Below are 21937 nucleotides of genomic sequence, written 5' to 3'. Positions count from 1 at the left end.
TATTTTACTGTCTCAGATTCGAGACTTTTCGTCACCTCCGACTACTCGCAGGGTCACGGTGGAGGTATTCGACCCCTCCTTCACACGAGTATAACTCGTTGTTTCAAACTGTAATGCTTATGAGGTTTCGGCACGGACCACATAGAAAACACCGTTTTCATTGTTATACTCCAAAAATGCCTCGACCGTTGAGTTCGTTTATCCGCGTATTGCGTAACAACGGCTTTACTTGTACTTTTTGAGGTCTCTGCCCAGCAACGGGTTCATGCGCCACAATATTTTGTGTTCCGATCAGTAACTCTGACTGAATAGCTTAGAATTTAATATTCATTAATAGATCATGCATTTGTAACGAACATGAAACGAAGCGTCTTCGCCAAGTTTGAAGTACTCTCCCAGCATTTGCCTACAGGGTCCGAGGAAAACTGCGGATAACCTCAGTCATGACAATCAGTGTCCCGGTAAAAGTTTGAATAGATAACATAAGTGGAATTTCAACTTCAGCCATCTAGATCGGTGGACTAATATTTATACATATTAACGCCACCATCATTATAGGCTTGAAGGCAGTCGGGCGTGTTTCCACCTCTCACTACGTCTTCCCAGTTCCTGTTCCCTTTTGGTTGATAATCCAGGATGAATTTCAGAAATCTATAATCTTGAATTATTTCCAAATTCTGCAACAAATTAGCTTTATTTATTTAATTTCTCGGTTTATTCATATGTTTCCAATTCTGACTCTGTGTCATACATAGTCTACTGCATCTACTGACCGCTTTTGCCCAGTGACGTTATTTAATGCATTTCTTTTAAACAGAACTAAACATAAATGGTTCCTTTGAGATGACGACTGCAGTACTTTAAAAGACAGTTTCAATCTACGACATATTGCTATTCTACTTGTAGACTGTACAGCATCGCGACATATTCCGCTGTGTCGAGGAGGAGGAGGGGGGGGGGAGGAATGGAAGTTACCTTCCATGTTTCGCAATCTTCTGAAATGGGTAAACTGATTCTTTCATTGTGACGTGGTTCATTAAGAAAGTGGAGTTATATTTTTGTATAAAACGTAAGGATTTTTTTTGCAACGACTGAAAAGACACTTATTTTGAAAGCATTTCATTATCTCTAAGTTGGGCAGTAATCTTAATGTGCCTTTCGACTATACTTTATATCAAAGAAGTCCCAATCTCTTGGTTTCGAAGTTTCGAAAATTCACACCTGAAGAGAATGTGTTTGTGGGATTTCTCTTCTCGTCTTTGATACCATAACATTAAGAATGCTTGACACGATCTTCTCTTGCAACAAATTTTCTTTTAATTAATTATAATTCGTAAGAAGGGAACAACATTAATTCTCTAAATGTTTGTGGGGGTTGTTCTCCTTAACATAATGTATACCAATATTAATTTTCATTTCAAAGGAACCGCGCAGTCCAAGGTACGACATCTTCGCCCGCTCCAACACTGGTATCGTATGTTCGAATCCCATTCGAGAGATTGATGTACATCTGCGTTTATTTCTGTATTTGTATGTCCTATATTGTTAGTAGGTTGAGACGAACAGATCCCTTGTCAAATAGTTCCTATTAACTATTTGTAAGAGCCGCGTCATAGCTCAAGCGGTTAGTCGCTGGCTTCCCACCGCGGCGGCCCGGGTTCGATCTGGTCAAGTGGGATTTGTAGTGGACCTAGTGGCGCTGGGGCTGGTTCTCTCCGAGTACTTCGGTTCCCCTGCCATTCTCCATTCCACCAATTGCTCCACAATCACCCTCACCTATCATCTTGGGGTGGTACAATAGGACAGAAGTGGCGGCAGTACAAGGGACTTAGGCCCACCCACTAAAAATAAAAAAACTATTTTTTTAAGATTCATAGTTTCAGATTAATCTTGAATGGGAACGCGCCAGGGGTCCTAATCCGTGAAAGGTAGAATAACAAAATTAACTTTCGCTATATATGTATATAAATCCGAATTTAAAGGAAGTGGTTTCAAGGCACAAAAAAATCAGTCTTTTAGCTGATCGCCCAATAAAATATGAAACTTCTTAGTGCCAATGGCTCTCATTACCCGAATTTTTGTTGGAGATAATTGCTTTGTGTGTATCGGCACTTTATAGCATTTACATTGCCAGTGTCGTCATTGAAGTCAACCGAATCAGAACCTGCATTCCTTGTGACCAACCTACCTTACTCATCACGTGCTGATGAATGGCGAGTTTAATGCTTGTGCAAGTAATCGGAAAATTGGGTCAGGGAAGAAAAAATGGAGCGACCAGTGCCTAAAAATAACAGACAAATATCGTAACACGAATATACCTGAAATTATAGCTATCCAAACGCACATAGGTGTCACTCACATTGTGTTATACTTTTAAAATTAAATCTAAATAATTAAATAAAAACATTTATTTTCATATCTTAAATTTACTAATTTTTCTTCTATGCTCAAGTTTCGCTTCAATATAATTGTGTATCAGATATAAATACCCAACAAAGTGGCAGCTTTGTCCTTCTCCTTACAAGACGTAGTAAGGAAGGTGTAAAAATATATAATCAATTTCAGATATTCGTTTTGGTTTGTTACTATTTATAGAAGTTTTTTCTTCTTAACCTACTTTTCAGTAAGGAATTTGAACATATATTCTGCCTTTAATTTTAATGCTCTCTTGCCCGAAATATTTATTGATCAGTTATACAATTTACCCACTGTATCACAGTCAGCTTGCAAGAAGTGTCACATGCCAAGCACATAAAATATGGATCTTAGTCTGCTCGCACGATTATAAATTTCCAACAATTATTATGCAGAGAATTAGATACATTTCGTCTCTTCTGCTTCTGATTTGATACATTCATCTCATATTTTTCATTAGAGTTTTGTAAATTGGAATAAACATCTCAGAAATAACTTTTGAGCGATAATTTTGTTACAGGCGAAGAGAGAATAAAGCGTATATTTCGTTCACCTAGAGCCAAAATCAGGGCGAATCAATTTTCAGTATTTGGCTAATTCGTTATAGAATAATGGAGGATTAAATTTAGGGATAGCAACGACAAGATCACAAATATGAACCCTCCTTGAATTATTCTTGCTGTCGGAAAATATATTCATCGGCTAAGTGCACACACGACCTCAGCTTTCTCCTCTGTAGATAACTCTCTACATGTACATAATTAAGCTTGACATTCCGAAATAACTGACCTCACTCTATGTTCAGCTGCCAATTCATTCCGCTCTGTGCATTTCCGAATTTTTATATACATTTCTTACATAGTTTATAAAATTAATGCTTAACATGGGAGGTCTTGTTCATTTGTCCGTTAATCCGCATAATTAATCTCCAAATAAACAAATTGCCGGTCACGGTAGCCGAGCAGTCTAAGGCATGCACTGTCTTCGCTCGCTCGGAAGCCGGATCGTGGGTTCGAATCCCACTCGGGGCATGGATGTTTGTGTGCGTTTTCCTGTGTTTGTGTACAGGTAGAGGCCTTGCGACGAGCTGATCACCCGCCCAAGGAGTCCTACCGAATGTGTAAGATCTAGAAAACCCGAAGTGAACGGAGTTCATGGAGGTAGGCCTAGGCCCACTGGTGCTGTAGTGCCAAGGGGGGAAAAATAAACAAATTAAACTCCGTGGTTTCAGTCCGCAAGCTAACTATACCGGCCAAGCGACCGCCACTTGTCGGCGAAGTTAGTGCCAACATTAGCGGATAGAGGGTATCGCGTGGTCAGCGCAACGGATCCCCACGGCCGTTAATTTCGGTTTTCTAGACTGGAGCCGCTATTTCCTTGAAATAGCTCCTCAATTATCCTCACAAGTCTGAGTGGACCCCGTTCCAGATCCACTACTCAAAAAATCTGATAGCGCCGGAAACCGAACCCGGACCTCTGATTCTGTAGCCAGGAACTCTGACCACTAGATCGCAGAGGCGGCCAAATAAACAATGGATTTAGATTAAATTTAGCGCCTATCCCCCTGAACTATGGCATAGAGCTCCTGTTGTTTGCCTTTTGTGTATATTAAAATTGATTGATTGATTGATTGTTTTCTCATTGTGTCGATTGCTCGGTATTCTAAGGAACACTAGAAAAAAGCAACGTTTCGGAAACAGATCCACTTTGAGAAACGTTGTGTTCTTCAGCGTTTTGTAGAACACAAGATGATGGACAAAGCCCAAAATCTAACAATTCCAAATGGTATACACCGTCGTCAAAACCCTTGAGAATCTACCCGACTGTACTAAGTTTAATTATCCTTTTTTTGCAGATGGGCAAAGAATATGCAACTTAAAGGATATTCCTTGCTTAAGGCGACACAAAAGTAAGTAAGTTTATTCATTTAATATCAAGTTCCGAATATGCTGACTTTATCCGGTTTTCTAAGCAAGTTCTTTGATCCGTTACTTTCAGATGATCTATTCATTATGGGTCCTGACTTCGACAACAGCAAGCAACATACACCTTGTCAATGCCTTTCCGAATGCTCCGGCCTAATTTACCTAATAGAAACATCTGAGGGTGACCTCGAGAGAAAACAACCTATGGCTCTCGGCTCTGTCACGCTCTTGTGAGTACGCGGAAATTATATTTCTTTATTTTATAGTTCTGCTTCTTGTTCTACTTAATTTATTTCTTCCAGTTCTTCTTCTATTACTCCTGCTACAAGTTATTTGCAAGACATGCACAGCGTTAAACTCATTCCGACTTTCAGAGTTTATATTAGCCTTATCGTCTATTCTCACGTATTCCTACAGGCCTATGCTTTATTATTTTTTCTATTCCCATAAAATGGACCCCTTTAGGAATCCTGCCTCCATACAGTGTGTCAGTAGCCTGCCTGCTATTTAACCGACTAATTCCATGGAACCGAGCCTTTTTGAGAAGAAATCAGTCGCTCAGCCACTCAAGAATTTCACATTCTACGGAACAGGACAGTTCATTACCGCGTTAACAAGCAACACAGAGCCAGATCAATCAATTTCATACCTCCCAGCCCATTTCTCTAATATTCATTTTAGTATTATCCTTCCATCTGCGTCTGTTTTATTTTATTATTAAGTTTGTAATTTGCAGTCAGTTTTTTAATTCTGTGCCTTAAATATCCTCCACAAAAATATTTTACTTCAAGGTGGATGAATGATATGGATAAATCTTATTCAGTAATCGAATATTTCAGAAGGCAGACAGACAGAAGAGCAGCAGTAAATCTTGGACACCTTTGGGTTAATTAAATAAAAAAGAAACACATAAAGCAAACTCCGTGGCCTCTAGTCCGCGTGCAAACTATACAGACAGAGCGACAGCCTCCTGTCGGCGAAGTTAGTACCGCCTGGTGCGGATAGAGGGTGTCACGTGGTCAAAGCAACGGATCCCCACGGCCGTTAGTATCGGTTTTCTTGACCGGAGCCGCTATTTCCTTGAAATAGCTCCTCAATTATCCTCACGAGGCTGAGTGGACCCCGTTCCAGACTCACTAATTCTCAGAATATCTGATAAAGCTGGGAATCGAACCCGGGACCACTGGATCTGTAGCCAGGAACTCTGACCACTAGACCACAGAGGCGGTCCCGTTGGGTTAGTTAATATGTTTTATTTGAATGAACATCAATCAGTGTTCGTAATAAACTGTATGCTTTTCTGTGGATGGGAAACCTATCTTTCACACTGAGGGGACGAATGTAGATTGTTTGAGAACAAAGAGGCTGTGGAGCGTAATACTTGTAGGCTCAGCACGCACGGGAGATATTTTAAATGTTTAAAACATATTGATTGGAATACCTGAAGGGAAGAGACCGTTTGGGAAACTAGGGAACGGACGGGAGGAAATTTTAAAGTGGATCTTACAGAATTATCATGCAATAATACAAGTTCTTGTAATATTTATTCGGTTATTTACCTCCGTGTGCTGCTACCACAGCAAGTCAGATACTCAGTTTGCTCAGATGTATAGAATGCGGACATGTTGAACCTTGAAGGAATGTAAGATTTGAGGTTTTCACGGCGGTGACTATGAAGAAGGCCGTATTCTAGGATGTGGCGCCGTGTAGATCTCGTGTGAACCGACGTTTCGGAGGAACGTAGGCAGAAAAATCAGCGAGCGAGGAACCAGAGTGAGCATGTGGCTACAGCCACATCCCAGAAGACGACATTCTTCAAATTGATGGAAATTGTTGATAGAGTTTAATGAAAGACCTTTCCTCAATACTGCTTTGAATGTTCCAGTTTGATAAAAGTGACAATTCTCTTGTCCCATTTAACAACTATCAACTGCTGAAGGAAGATGCTTTGCCGTGGAGTTCGGTCAGCCAATTGAAAGCCTGGTATAGGAGCTTTAAACTTGATTTTTGTCTGTAATATTAACTTAGTATGGTCGTCTGTAGAATGCATTTTTTTGAGAAACTTAACGTGAATAGTCAGAGAAATTATGGCACAATTTGGAACCGTGCTTTTCGAATTACAATACGTAGAGAGTAGATAATGNAACTTGTCTCATTTTGGTCCGTCACACTATTAATTACAAAGTAGATAATGAAAAGTTCAGTCTAGTGTGACATACGAGTTTACAACACTTCAGTCCCCATTCGCCTTACATGTTTCGATTCAAAAGAATCATCTTCAGAGGCGCACCACACGATAAGGAAACACTGTCACATAAGAAATAAGTGTTTCCTTATCGTGTGGTGCGCCTCTGAAGATGATTCTTTTGAATCGAAACATGTAAGGCGAATGGGGACTGAAGTGTTGTAAACTCGTATGTCACACTAGACTGAACTTTTCATTATCTACTTTGTAATTAATAGTGTGACGGACCAAAATGAGACAAGTTAAATTACAATATGTAGAGCTTGTAAAGGCCTTTTTTAGAATTTCACATCCTGTAAATGCTTGAATAGTGTGTTTCTTTAGTGTAGATACAAATATACTGTTAAAAAGTTCTCCAGCATTAAAGATACACAGATAAATATTGCGAAAGAAATACCGTTTTACCTACTGTGTATTTAAATATATACAACTAAAACTTTCTGAAATATAATTTATGAGTTCTTTATAGTATGTCAACTTTTCCTTTGTGATGGCGTTTCTTTAGTATTTAGACATACAGTCAGAGCTTCATGTAAAAGAGAAATAGTAGCCACCTGAAAGAGATGAAACAGAAACACCGACTTCAAGCTTTACCGCAACCCTCCAAACCAAATAATACTTTATTGAACTCCGTTAACTGAACGGAATAAAGAAACACGTTGACGTACTTGACAATTCTATTACGAGTTCACTTATATAAACCGCATATATAGAACAAGTTAAATTTACTTACTCCCCGTCACCATAACACTAAGGCGTTTGATTTCGCGAAGATAAAGCTCCACAAATTTTACACCTCGGCATTATGCGAAAATGAATAGTCAGCTTCACTCTCAGACCGATTAATCCTCGTGCAAAGTACCCCATTAAGTATTTTGGAGAAGGTCTACAAAATGACACAAAGACATCAATAGAAGTTATTGACCAAACAGAACAAACTCCGTGGCCTGTTGTCCGCAAGCGAACTATATCGATAGAGCGACCACCGTTTGTCGGTGAAGTTAGTGCCAACTTTTGCGGATAGAGGGTGCCACGTGGTCAGAGCAACGGATCTCCATTGCCATTAATTTCGGGTTTCTAGACCGAAGCAACTATTTCCTTGAAATAGCTCCTCAGTTATCCTCACGAGGATGAGTGAACCCCGTTCCAGACGCACAACTTCTCAGATAATCCGGTAGCGCTTGGAATCGAACCCGCGACCTCTGGATCTTAACCAGGAACTCTGACCACTAGACTACAAAGGCGGTCAATGACCAAACACAGATGAGAATTTTTTTTACAAACAAAATTAATTCACGTAGAAATATTAAAACTTTAAATTACTAATGAAATCAAGCGAAGAAAATTGTTGTGGTAGTGCAGTTCAGTAAGTAAAATTAGTAGAAATAAAGATAATAATTAAACGTAATCGTAATCTGATCATTACAAACTAAGATTTCTTACTTGGTCTCATTATTAGATCATATGACAATGTTGGTTCTACTGAAGATGTTACAGATCGTGGTATTAACCTACAGAAAATTAAGAGGTGATAAATTTTTGTGCGTTACTGCACGACTTCCGCGTTACGTCACTATATAGCGACGACTGAGAAACTGGAAATAATTTAGAAAGAAGTTGTAGAGACCTAATCGATGTAACACTCAGGAATTTGTCTCGAGTTAGTTTGGAAATTTATTGAGCATCTTAATCGAGGCGGGAGATATTGGGGCATAGATTATTCAAAACGAGCCGCAATCGAATAACTATCTCTTACTTTGCTTTTAGACCAACCTAACGACGGTTTTTATATGGATAAATGTGAATATCTTCTGCCCGAATATAGAATCCAGGACTGCTAAATACTAACCATGATGTTCAGAGAGGTGAGACTGAGGACATGAGGTTGGAAATGAAGTTGTACTTGAATAAGGAAACGAACTGGGATGCAACAGTCAACTGCATGAAGGCAGATTTGTCACGTAACTGCAAACTGGCTCAAGGATCTCTGAACTCTGAGCTACGAAACAAAGTGCTAGTTCTGTCGGTAGCGCGGAAGTGCCTGGTATAGAGGTAGGTCTATTACGATTTACACGGCGAAAAACTTACTAATGCACTACTGTTCCAATTCGGTATTGTAACAATTCAATGTGCTCTGTACTATCGATTTCCAACCGTCAAGAACTTTCCATGTTATTAATACGTCTTCACTGTATCAATCGGATGCATCTTTGAAGCCGGCTATGTATAGGGCCTATTACATAAATATTTTTATTGTATGCATCTTGTTGTGTATCACTATGTGGTCAACACTACAATCTCCAAATAAATAAACCATTATTACTGTATTATAATTTATTATGTATCTGCTACATGTTTCGATCCAGCAGGAACATCATCAGGAAGTTTTCATGATACAACTCTCGTTGTTGGATTGTCTTAATATGGATCCATATTAGTAATTATATTGATGCTGAGTATCCCTACTAATTCAAGAACACAGACATAAAAGTAGCATTAAAATATTAAAACAACAAAAACTACCTAAAACCAAGAGAGAAAACAACAGACACATATAATCAAAGTGGAATTTACTACCTAAAATATAACGAATGTCCACTTAAATACGTCGGACAAATGGGACGTGTGTTGAAAGTCCGATATAAAGAACATATCCAAGCAATAAGAACAAGAGACAACTCAGTGAAGCATACCACATAAATTAGGCAACACAACAACAATAACAATGGATATCCTGGTAATAAGAAGATAAATTCGTACTCAAGAAACAGAGAACACAAATGAATCTAGCCAGTAACAAAAGAATCAAACGAAAACATGCGTGGTCTACTACAGCAAGAGACACCAAGCTAAATACAGAATACGACACAACTAACTTAATTTTAAAAATCAAAATTAATTTTAATGTTTAACTTTTACTTTTATGTATATCATGTATTGAAATCAACTTTCAGCAGTTAGAATATAAATGTACATAGAAAGCAGTCACTTTAAGCCTATGTATGTAAATATGAATAGATGATTTACAATTCAATAATAAATATGTGTAAATCACAACATCTGAGGATGACCCTATAAGGGTCGAAGCATGTACTCGAACATAAGTTGATAAATTTTAGTTGTGTTGTCGATGGAATTTATATTATTAGCCATAAGAACAAGTAAATAAAATTCAAAATATGCCCACCACATACTTGACACGGAACATATATAACGAGTACAATCGAGAAGACACCAGAAATACTACACATTGAAAAGAAAAGTCAATTACTGAACACAATCGAACGCTTTTACATATAAAATCTATGCATAAAACCCCGCAAATGAATGATACCTTCACTAAGGTGCATAATTCTATATATGATCTAGTGACAAAACATACCCCCCATAAAAACACAACCACGTGACATGTTAAGTAATCACCTAACTCATACTATCTGATTATACATCACTCACAACCGGACTACATTAGCACACCTTTAATCTATTGTCGCTTGTTATAGTGACTAAAGACGGAGTTCGGATTGCTAATTGGATTTATAAACCACCGACGTCTCCTAACTATAAATACGTAATTATTACACTACTGCTGATTCACACTCTACAATTACTCCACACTAATCTTCTCAGTCTCTTTCCACTAGTCTTCAAGATCCATTTCCTGGCAACGGATTAATAACACAGGAACTATAAAAGTCTCACTAAATTACACATTCCCAATATCGCTGTACTACCGCACATGTAAAGTCACACACTAAGTCTTCTTGGCAAAGTCTAATTCTTTCTTCGACTTCTGGCCACACTTCTATTTCTTTGTAAATTCGGAACTCAATTATCCCAAGTAAAGTCAAAGTCAGGGTTTCTTTACGACTGACGGTTTACCGCCAATCAGTTCGACTTGACGCCAGGCCCCTTGAGACCCACAATGAGATATTTTCTTTTTCAACTGAACTCTTGCGGTAATAGGTACCATCCTCTCTAACGAGACGATGGGGGTTTCTCTTATGAATATGCTTGGCCTTTCGTCAAGTGTATATTTCGCACTTATAGCGTGTTATTGAAACATCTTCCTTTTGCACTACACACAAGTCCTCTGTCAGTACAGGCTTTAGAGAGCCTTGTGTTAAATGGCAGCTTAGTCACTTGAGTTGTTGTAAGCTTGACCACCGGGAAGTTTAAACTTCTTATATTTTCTATATTTGTCTTCACCTTGTACTATACCACGAACATGTTCATTCTTATGATTTTGTATGACTTCTGCTTGTTGCGGTAAAATTTTATTTATTATCGTATACATATAGAAGACCGAAAGCTGTGTGCAAATCGCGGACTGGTGTGCAGCTTTGAAAATTTCCAGTGGTGCGGAGAACCTTGTTTTGCATGTTCTGCGATTTTAAGAGATAGATGTATGTCGCTAATTCCCAGATGGGAGAGGCGTTAAGTCATTACTGTTCTGATCAGTGTCTTATTGAGGGTTAGTTTAATGTTAGCGCTTAAACGTCCACTTTTGAATAGGGAGTAGATTTCTAATAAATGCTTTGAAGGCCTTGGCTCCGATCATGTCTATGTGCAGCCTCCATGTAATCCTCTTATAGAAGATTACACCGAGATACCTTACACGATTGACAAAGAGGATATTCCATCCATTCAATGTTAGATGAGCCTCACGGGGCCTTGCCCCAAGCAAGTCAAAGTCAAAACAAATTTATGTTACGACCGACGGTCAGCCGGCCAGTCTGTCTTGGTATAAAGCACCCATCTGGGGCTTAAGACTAGATCTTTATTTCTGTTAGACATTTGCAGCTCTGTTGACGTTCGGAGCTCTTTCTGACAAGAGGAGGTGTCTGTCGTTTGCTAGAGTCACAGTGAGCAGTAGTAAGTTTGATGTCAGTATGTATAATTTACATTTTATATGCTATTAAATGTATGCATATACAAGGCCTCTGTCAGACCAGGCTCAGTACAGCATAAATATATATATAATATATATATTATATATCATAAATAGCTCCTGCTGCAACAGCAGTCTAAGTCGCTTGAATTGCCCCAAGCGATTTTCCGTATTGGGTTAAAACTTTGGTACGGACCACACACAGAAAATACAACGTCCATAATGTTGTGTGGCGCAGACCACATTGACTGCTGTCTAGCAACGAGCTGTAATATTTGTACACTGAGAACACAGTTCCCATTGTTGCCTTTTGGAAGGTGTTTGAGGAGCCGTTGCCTAGCAGTGCGTCACAATATTTTCAGATATGTAACGGACTAAAACTAACGCCGAATCCCAAGATACAAAACACCTAAATATCCTCTATTCTACGACAAATCACTAGTGTAATTTAATTAATAATTAATTAGCAGTTAATTTAACATACTGATAGAGATTTTATAAGAGTGTTTCAAAGTTTTAACCCTTAAGACTAATATTACAACATCAATTCAGTAATAATACGAGACGCATACAAAATTTTTAACGATATTTACGTCAATACAATTACTAATTTGGATCCATTTTAGGACACAATCCAACAACGAGAGATGTACCATGAAAACTGCCTGATCGAAACATGTAGCAGATACATAATAATTAATAAACGTTAACACAGTAATACTCGTATTGGTTCATTTATATAGAGATCGTTGTGTTGACAGCCATATAATAATACCATCTACTACATAACTCCATCAGAGTCCTACTTGTGAAGCCAAACAATTCTTGACGTATGAAAAAATGTCACAATTTATGGAACTCGAAAGTTCAGTATTCTGTTGCACCGCGCCCTTCGTCTTCCTCTCCACTGATTACTATTATATTATTACGAAGAGGAAGGACACAGCGCAATCGTTACTGGCCCTATTGTTGGTTTCCACGCTCCCCTAGATGGAGATGGGGTATCCAAGCTAGGAGGAGGAAGCTACACTCAGTTCGTTGGCTTAGATAAAAACAAATACAATTTTAATANGATAGCACCAAAAGGGAATTTAGAACAGCCCCAGCCGAAACCAATATTTTCCACAACAAACCTGCTGGCTAGTAACCGACCTTCCAAGTCAACTTGGTCTACACGACCGCACTGTACAATTCTCCCCTTCACGATAGGGTACATGGGACCACGTGACTGACGTCAGGATACTGCATAGTGGGGATGGAATCCGTCAAGGGAAACATGATGACATCATACGTGAGCGAGCTAAAGCTTAGAACGGCTCACTGTTCATAAAAGACTACACTGGACCCTAACTGGAACCAGAATAATTCAGTTTCCCATACCTCATTTTGAGATCCATTTTAATATTATACCGTATAAATATAAGCCTACAGAAATTACGTAATTTTAACATTGCATTCTGTTAAGTATATCCCTTCAAACAAATACAATTTGCCCTGTTCTGAACTGTTACTTGTACTATAGCGCTCCTCGTTCCTTTACACCCTGCTATCACCACCATCACCCTGACGTGCATGTTTCCTGACTAAAGGCGCGTCCACATTACCCGTGCTCGTGCTCATGTGACTCGCTATACTCGCGAGTAATGTGAACGATATGACAAGTCACGAGACAAGCAAATTTAAAATTTTTAATTTAAAAAATATAGCCAATAAATCAAAATACAACTACAGCCTATACACACTACGGGTAAATATACGGATCCTTACGCGCCGAAGCCTGGCGAGCACGAGCACGAGCACGAGTACGAGTAATGTGGACGCGCCATAAGAAAGTCTACTACGACATGAGCCACTGTCTATTTCTTCCCCTGGTTTGTCAGCTAAAAAACTTTGCTCCTGGGTCTGAAAGTAAGAATTGTTTCAAGAATATTACAAACGTGTTTTCCCATTTTCTGAACTCCTCTCAGCTGGAGAAATGGGACAATAATTTTTAATCTCTGGTTGGATGCCGGATATCTAAAAATGTCTGCGGATCTTGATAAAAACTTTATTAGTTAATAAATAACTATTAAATATAGTCGATCATTCTTTCGCGTATAAATATTTTCATAAGCTGCATCCTGTTTGTGTGGATATGACGAAGTTTCCAGTCATATAACCGTCACATTACGTGCACTAGCACTAGACTTGAAAATGTACAAAAAAAAATGGGTATATTGCTAAATGAATTACAATCATACAATTATAACTGTCCCAGCGGTTCTTAAGTTTAATGATGCGGACGGACATACAGATGAGCCGACAGCCAGACTGAGGGCCTGATGGAAACACGAAAACAGGGACGGAACGTGATCATCCCTATACATGTTCTTCCCTCTCATGTTGCGGAAACAAATCATAATTGTTCGTGTAGTACCCATATGCCGAATAAAATATGCAGCATTTATGTAGTCACTTTAGGTTTAATTTATCGGTTAGACCAAATAATTGTTCATTCATGCTAGCTTCATACTGTAAGTCACATTTACAGAAATCAATGAAATAAACAACGATTTAAAATTATTTATTGGTGTCATTAGTTTCAAATATTATGGGTTAGGGAGCACTTAACTGAATTTTCATCCTTCTTCCATCTGTCGTCTTTGATACTGATGAAGGCAATGTCAATGTGTTTCAGGCTACGGTTAGTAACATTGTAACGTGTATAGCTAAACAATGGCGTTATGAACACCTCGCTTAAGTGTGCGCAACAATAGGATCAATGTTTATAGCTAGTTGCTAGGCAACATTCAGCACGCGAATGGATTGGCGACATTGCTATAACGTGACTGGTGTTCAATGTGGCCCGCGCCATGTCCAGTGCTAAGCAACAGAACTGTAAACACGTCTACAATAATATGTGTTTTCTATGGGTTCCGTGCCGAAAATTTATGGGGGACAGTGAAGGTCGTTTGCAGTCAGTCATAGCTAAGAAGTCGTTAGTTAATGACACGAAGCCGTCACGGAAAGGAGTTGTGAGGATTCAGCTGTGAAGTATTAATGGATGTTGAAAGCTTTATGTTCTATAGTTAGAGTAATCTTGAGAGTGTAAGAACTAATTGTAGTTACGACTAGTGAAGATCCAATAAACCGATTCATCAATCCAAATCCGCGTCTTAGTTCTAATACACGTAACAATATATATGCTGACTTCAAAACAGATGTCTGCATTTCAAAAAGGAGTTTAATTTACACTTTTTATCCATATCAGGGTTGTTTTTGGAAAGTTGTGGACGACGATTTGTCTCAATACCAAGCAGGCAATACCAAACGTGAAGTTTGGTAAATCACCTGAGAATGGTCTTGGGCCGTCAGAGCCTCTTCACGCGAATTCAGGGATTTTGTTTTGAAATTTGGCACCATCGCTTTCTGCCTCGTTTACCCTTCCTATATGATCATCGTCCTGTTTATTTCAGCGTTTATATTTCAACAGTTCAGAAATTTAACACTTCCTTAAAAATTGAATGGGGCTTTAAATATGAGGCAGTCTGTATCAAGGCATCTACGTTTAAAAGGAACCGGATATACAAACCCACATAAACGCCCCAAGCGGATTAAAATCCGCGAATCTACTATTCGAATGGTCCAACAGGTTGTGAACAAAAGCCGACAGAGCTATTTGAGAAAAAGAAAAGGAGAGTACTACTATGATTAAAAGTCAAGGACAAAAGGAAGGGAAAGGTATGCAGCGTGCATTTTTATGATAAATGCATGTAAAATTTAAATAAAAAATATGAAATGAATACACAAATTGAAGGATCTAGACATAGACCTACAAGAGCAGGTAATATTAAAATGAATCTTGAACAAGTGTTGTGTAATATTGTATGCTAGATTAAACTGGTTAAGGCCATGGTCAAGTGGGGCATTATTTCGAATACAGTAATGAACTTTCGGCTTTCGTAAGCGATGGAGAATTTGTTAAAGATCTCGGAAACTACGTTTTACTTAGAGTGTGTGCGCTCTGAGGCGTAAATTATATACCAGCCTGTAACTACTACACGTGTCCATATTGGGAAGTCAAGCGTCGAATTCTCCAAAGTATATCCACTATTCCACTTTCTCTCGCACATACCGGAAATCAGTACTGAAATGTCTGTTTTCAATTCTCACTCGACCTGAGCACAATGATAAGAAAGAGGTTGTTTTTCAGGTAGTAGTTAATATTAAGCCTGTGTTGAAGATGTCATTATAACAAATAATAATAAAACCAAATACGAGTACTTGTGCAATATAAATTTAAATATTTTAGCCACATGTGAGATAGTGGATTGCATTAATTTAACACAATTGGACGTACAGAGACAAAATTAGATTGAAGACTCTAACATGGTGTCAGAAGGCGTTGTAATATGTTCGGATTATTTAATATGTGGAAGTAACTGATATTCCATTAGCGTAGGAAATCAAATCGTCTTAAGAAAGCTTTATAAAAGCTATAAATAACTCCATAACGGTTACGTTTGTAAACAATGTGATGCAAAGCGGTAAAATAGTCATGAAGGATTTCAATAGAATTCGATATATTGTTAAATGGTCTTAAGTAAATAAACTTTGGCGAAATAAAATGGAGTGGCTTGAATGACTGTTTGAATATCACTCATACAGAATTTTTGGATGTATAGAATATGTTCAAATAAATTTTACCTATCTCTATTCTTTCCAGTAATTATAATATGACAATGTTTGTCACTTGTATGTTCTTCCATCCAGTGTAAGTCTTGAATGCTTCTGGCTCGACATTTCGCCAGAAGCGTCGATACGTAAAGAACTGAAGTACTGCAGTAATTATTTTCTCACCGAACATCTTGCCACTTACGTTCTTGCTGTCAGCTCTTTGTCCTCTTATTATTTTACCGAAACTTCACTGCAATGAGCTCTTATTGCGTCTGCTCTGCCCTTGTTCTGAAGTAACTGATGATTCACAGCACTTTCTACTTCACGTCTACACAGTCTGCGCACTACACGTCATCTCATTCTGTCTTGCTGAGGACTACACAACACATCCTACAGGAGCAGTCATTTCAGAACTTTCCCTAGGTTCTCGGGCAAATTCAGTCCTTGGCCTGGCTTGTAGTTTCGCGGATATTCTAGAAACGGGAGAGAAACATAGAAGTTCTATCGCAAGAGAGTCACGCATTGCCCAGCCTCCTCCCTTGTTCAGGTTTCTTTTTCCCGTCAATATACAGAATGTGTTATTGAAGGAAAGATGGAGGGGCTGATAGAAGTGACCAGAAGACGAGGAAGAAGACGTAAGAAGATGCTGGATGACCTTGGGGACAGGATATTTTCATTTCAAGGAGAAAGCTCTAGATCGCATCAAGTGGAGGAGCTGTTTTGGAAGAGACTGTGAACCTGTCGTCTTGACAGATTACAGATGAATGAATGAATACAGAATGTCCGGATGACAGGTATCCAAAACAAAATCACTATATCTCAGAAAGAATTTATTATACACATTAATGGGTTACACAATTGCAAAGGGAAACTATCAAAGTTTTTCTTTCTGCGTATATACTACATCTTTCTCAATAAATTTAAATGTGGGCTCCCTTGGTAGGATGACCAATATCCAGGCTTGAAGCATGTTTGGTGTTACCGTAGTCACAGTGTCCCTTATACGGGTTTTCAGATGTTGAAGGTCGTTGATCTTAACCCGGTAGACAATGTTCTTCACATAACCCCATAAGAAAATGTTCACTGGGGTTAAATCTGGCGACCTAGGTGGCCAAGCGATTGGTCCATCTCTGCCAATTGATACCGCAGCCATCTCTCTGTCTAGGTGATTCCTAGAGTGGCAAAAATGTGGCGGCGCTTGCGCATAAGCCGGGCATGAAAAAAAAATCAGAGTTTTCCTTTCCGCTGACATAAACTGGATACGTGTATGACAATTAGTTTCCGAGATATATTGTTTTTTATTTTGGTTACCTTTCAACCTTCAACTTAGATTTAGTAGAAACATCCTTAGCTAGTCATTGAAGAGACTTATTGCTTAAATTTATCGTTAACTTCTCTGTGCTTCGTCGAAATAAAAACGAAATCGTTCAAGTTATATCTCTGAGATTGCTTTGATTCGAATAACGCATCAACTACGGTCTGGACAAAAGGCAGGATACAGAGAATTCGCGGTCCACAGCGATGACTGAAATCCAGTCGCTGAAACGAACTGAGCAGCAGCAACCAGTCTGTTGATTCATTGGCTTACACTGAAATAACGTAAACGCTTCAATAATCTACTTTTAAGCGATTTACTTTTATACTTTCTTAAATATTTATTACAAATTCTTGGAGATATTAAGTCTTCTCTGAGGCTTGGTCTTGGGATTTGTGTACGTTACGGCCCTTTTTTGTTACTGATTATCGTAATTTTGTTCACAAATTACAATTCTATGATAACACGATTTTCCTACTATACAGACTGATTCACGAAGTTTTACCGCCACTTAGGGGGGGCATTCCTGAGGTAATTTAGAACAAAAAATGTTAATATACTAATGGTATCCAGCTCATAATTAAAGAGATACAGTAATTTGAAAACTGGCGAAAAATATTTTTTCTTCGAATTTCAGTCAAAACAAATTAGAAATACAATACAAACACTTTTTAAATCGTTAATGTTTTAGGAAAGAAGCATTCAAAACCAAATTTTTCTTTTCAATTTCTTAATTTTGCATTGTGCAACATTTTTCATCGATTTTGTATTACAAAATTACATTATTTTCAGCATCCCATTCTGTAAACATACCAATGGTTGCAGATCACACCCTTCTATCAATCTGTTTCCTTTAAACTGTAGTGCTTTAGAAGACGACTGGATTTACATAAGATTTTCGAAATGTCTCCCTGCACGTCAACACAATGCGTCGCACGCATATGAACCGCGCTGCCTATCTACCTACGCGCAACATTCAAACCGCTCTATCTTATCTGCTGACATAGCTGACTGGAACGTATGGTCGCCCACGCTGAAGCATAGCGCTGCATTCACAATGATGCGTTTCGAAAATCTATTGTTACTCCGTAACTACTGAAAATCGACCACAAGATTATAAGGAAATTTTGCAGGAAATAACCCCAGGAATATGTACCATAAGCAGGGGTAAAACTTGGTGAATCACCCTGTATAATAGGCCGAATTCGGTTTATATGTTATTATTTCTCATTGTACTAATTAAAAACAAATAATTTTTACCTTAAAGAAAGAATTCTCCAGCTATCACCACCCTTACGATCTACATGACTTAAAAGTCTGAATATTTTCAGTCCTATAAATTCAGGGGGCTTTTGTGACCGAAGGTAATGAAGGCGGAAATTATAAAAATAAAGTGGTTTGACTTCAAAGAAATGTGACTTGTTTAATGATGGAGTGGTAAACTTAATAACCATTCCGGTTCAATGCCCTGGAAAGAAGGGCATGAAAGAGACCATTAGATGAAAGCATTTATTTCATTAAAAATCAGAATGTCAGGCTGGGTATTATGGTATAGCTAGATATTAAGTTGTTATGAAATGGAGTTACAAACGAGGCTTTGTGTGTACTCGTATGTGTAACGAAAGCTTCTCATTAGCTGAGGAGACCCCGTCCGAAAATTACATACAAACCGTATAAGTTCGTATTCAATCCTGTCTTTCAGTCACAGAGATAATTTGGAGGACAGTAAATGATTGATTGATTTATGATTTATTAGTTACTAAGTAACAGGGCCGTGCCATAGCTCAAGCGGTTAGTCGCTGGCTTCCCACCGCGGCGTCCCGGGTTCGATCAAGGGGTTGGTCAAATGGGATTTGTGGTGGACAAAGTGGCGCTGGGGTAGGTTTTCTCCGAGTACTTCGGTTTCCCCTGCCAATCTTAATTCCACCAATTGCTTCACAATCACCCTCACCTATCATCTGGGGCTGGTACAATAGACAAGAAGTGGCCGCAATACAAGGGACTTAGTATTTTTTTTTGCTAGTGGGGTGGGACTAAGTCCCACCCCACTAGCAAAAAAAAATACTAAGTAAGAGGCAGACTGAAAACTGATAAAACAACAAACCGACTGGCTAACTCCTGCCAATAAATTCAGCACCACTATTACCAAATACTGTCTTTAGGCACGATCTAGTACTCAAATTCGTAACACGTTTCCAAATTATCTCTTAATATTATTTTCGCAGTATTCCAACTGCCCATTTTCCGAAAGTTTATACCACTAAAATTCGAAATGGATTCCTCGTTCTCGTCACACACCGCTATATTTTGCTGCAGTAATAATAGTACTTAAACGATACATAACACTGAGTTCATCCCTTCGTAATATTTTAAATTATTTATTTAATCTTACTTTCCTGGGTGACTTTCAATATTTAATCTTCCTTTAGAAGAGAATGAAAATGAAACCATTTAGATATTTTTAAGGATTGATCCTGTTGCATATATACAATGAACATATCATTTTTACCGTCAACGCAACAATACTTTATTATTTTTATTTAATGGGAATGTTAGCGTTTCCGTTAAGTAATAGTATGTGAGAAACATACAGCTCCTGAAAATGACCCATTTGAGGTCGAAACTTGTAGTGAGTGCTAAATAAATAAATAAATAAATAAGTAAATAATGAAGTATTGTTGCGTTGACGGGAATTAATTATATATATATATATGTTCAACATATAGAACTTAACACCTTCTAATCGTGTATTTAAATATAGAATTCTTGGTTTCATAGAACTGTATTTTACATCCAACCCATTTTGTTTATATTAACTTAAAAATTCTTCTATGCAATAAGTCCTCTCTAACAAGAGTAAAATTCGATTTGGCTTCAAGTGTAGTAACTTCGTACTGGACCTTCACACTGCACCCAAAATCCTTCCACCGTTTTGGCCGAGAAGCCTAATGCCAATTACGAAATGAAACCTACGAACAAACTGAGGTCAAACTCACCATTTTCTCTATAATGGAATTGTGTTGCAGTGAGGGCGTGGACCTCAAGCATGACCACAGCTTACTGCACCTATACTACATCGACCTGGTGGGTACACGTTACGTGCGAAACATGATTTTCTCAAGGTACCACCTGTTGAGTAAGTATTTGACGGCATTCGTACAGTATGACTATCACCTAGTGTTGTTTTGCAGTGGTTGCAATATTTCTGGCTTAGTTAGTTAGTTAGTTATTGGACAGGGTGGGTTTCCCCATGCACTGAGACCTGTATTGATCCATTGTGCTTCCCTCTATGATTTCTACCAGTCTCTATATCCTACCAGTACTGCTGCTTACCATCAGTCCCGCCCAGCCAGCGAGACCGGCTCTACTAGCTGAGAGGTATCTATAATGCTTCCCCATCTACCAGAGGTATTAGAGACTGCTGTTGGGCGGGAAACGTCCGTTAATTTGGCTCAGTGACCTCCTTTGGAGACATGAGGTTCTTTTATGTGCCGTAAAGCTACGACACGGGACCCACGGCTTAAAGTCCCTCCCGGAGGACTTGTTCCCTGAATTTTTGCGACCTTAAAAATTCGACGACCTTCGCCGGGTATTTGAACCCGCGTACTACGAGTCATGAGGTGGGAACGTTACCTCTAGACTACGGAGGCCCCTTGCTTCTGGCTTATTTATGCAGGAACAGTAGACTTGTACAATTGCACTGCTGTCTGCATGTGTGCAGGTCTGCGTATCTGTTTCTGCCCCCACATTCCAACTTTGAAACAGTACACCAGTTTTCAAGATTTTTTACTATTGGGGATCCATAAAGCCAATCTTCATAATTTCCTACAATCGCTAACAAGAATATGGCGGACACGCGAAATCTGAGGTTGGAACGACTTTTTCTCTCCTCTTGCTCTCACTTTGTAGCATAGGGCTGATTTCTCAGTGTCATGATCAGTTTACACACGGTAGGACTCCTTGGACGGGTGATTGACTCGTCTCAAGGCCTCTACCTAAACACAGGACATCACAAACACAGAATAAACGCACACACACACACACACACATCAGACATCCATGCCTTGTGTGGGATTCGAACCTATGGCCCAGGGTTCCGAGCGGGCGAAGACAGTACATGCCTTACACCGCTCGGCTACCGTGACCAGCTTGGAACGACGTACCACAAAGTAAGTCGGGACTCTAAAATAATTTTTAATCCAAATTTCTTTGTGCAAAATATTTTTTCTATCCTTCAGCTCGATGGCGACAGAAGAACGAAGCATGCAAAGTTCGGTACGGAGACATCGTAAACGTATCTGCGTATTTGGTGATAAAAATAATTTCTAAGTTACAATTACAAACACGGTTACCGGGCAAACTTTTGAGGATATATTTTGCAATGTTGATCCAGGCAGAATCTGTTCTCTTCAGAAAACAGAATAAAACAGCATTGAAGATTTAAACAGATCTGTAGGACCAGATGTCTATGCAATGTGACAGCAGACTTG

General features: G+C 38.8%; 1 protein-coding gene across 1 annotated transcript in view; it reads left to right on the top strand.

The window, feature by feature from the left end:
* LOC111870044 (sodium channel protein Nach) overlaps nucleotides 1-21937 on the top strand; it is a 90827-nt gene that overhangs the window by 52859 nt on the left and 16031 nt on the right. The gene's annotated exons all lie outside the window — the stretch shown is intronic.

The sequence above is a fragment of the Cryptotermes secundus genome, unplaced genomic scaffold, assembly GCF_002891405.2.
Source record: "Cryptotermes secundus unplaced genomic scaffold, Csec_1.0 scaffold165, whole genome shotgun sequence".
NCBI classification, from domain to species: Eukaryota; Metazoa; Arthropoda; class Insecta; order Blattodea; family Kalotermitidae; genus Cryptotermes; species Cryptotermes secundus.
This window is presented reverse-complemented; position numbering and strand designations above follow the sequence as displayed.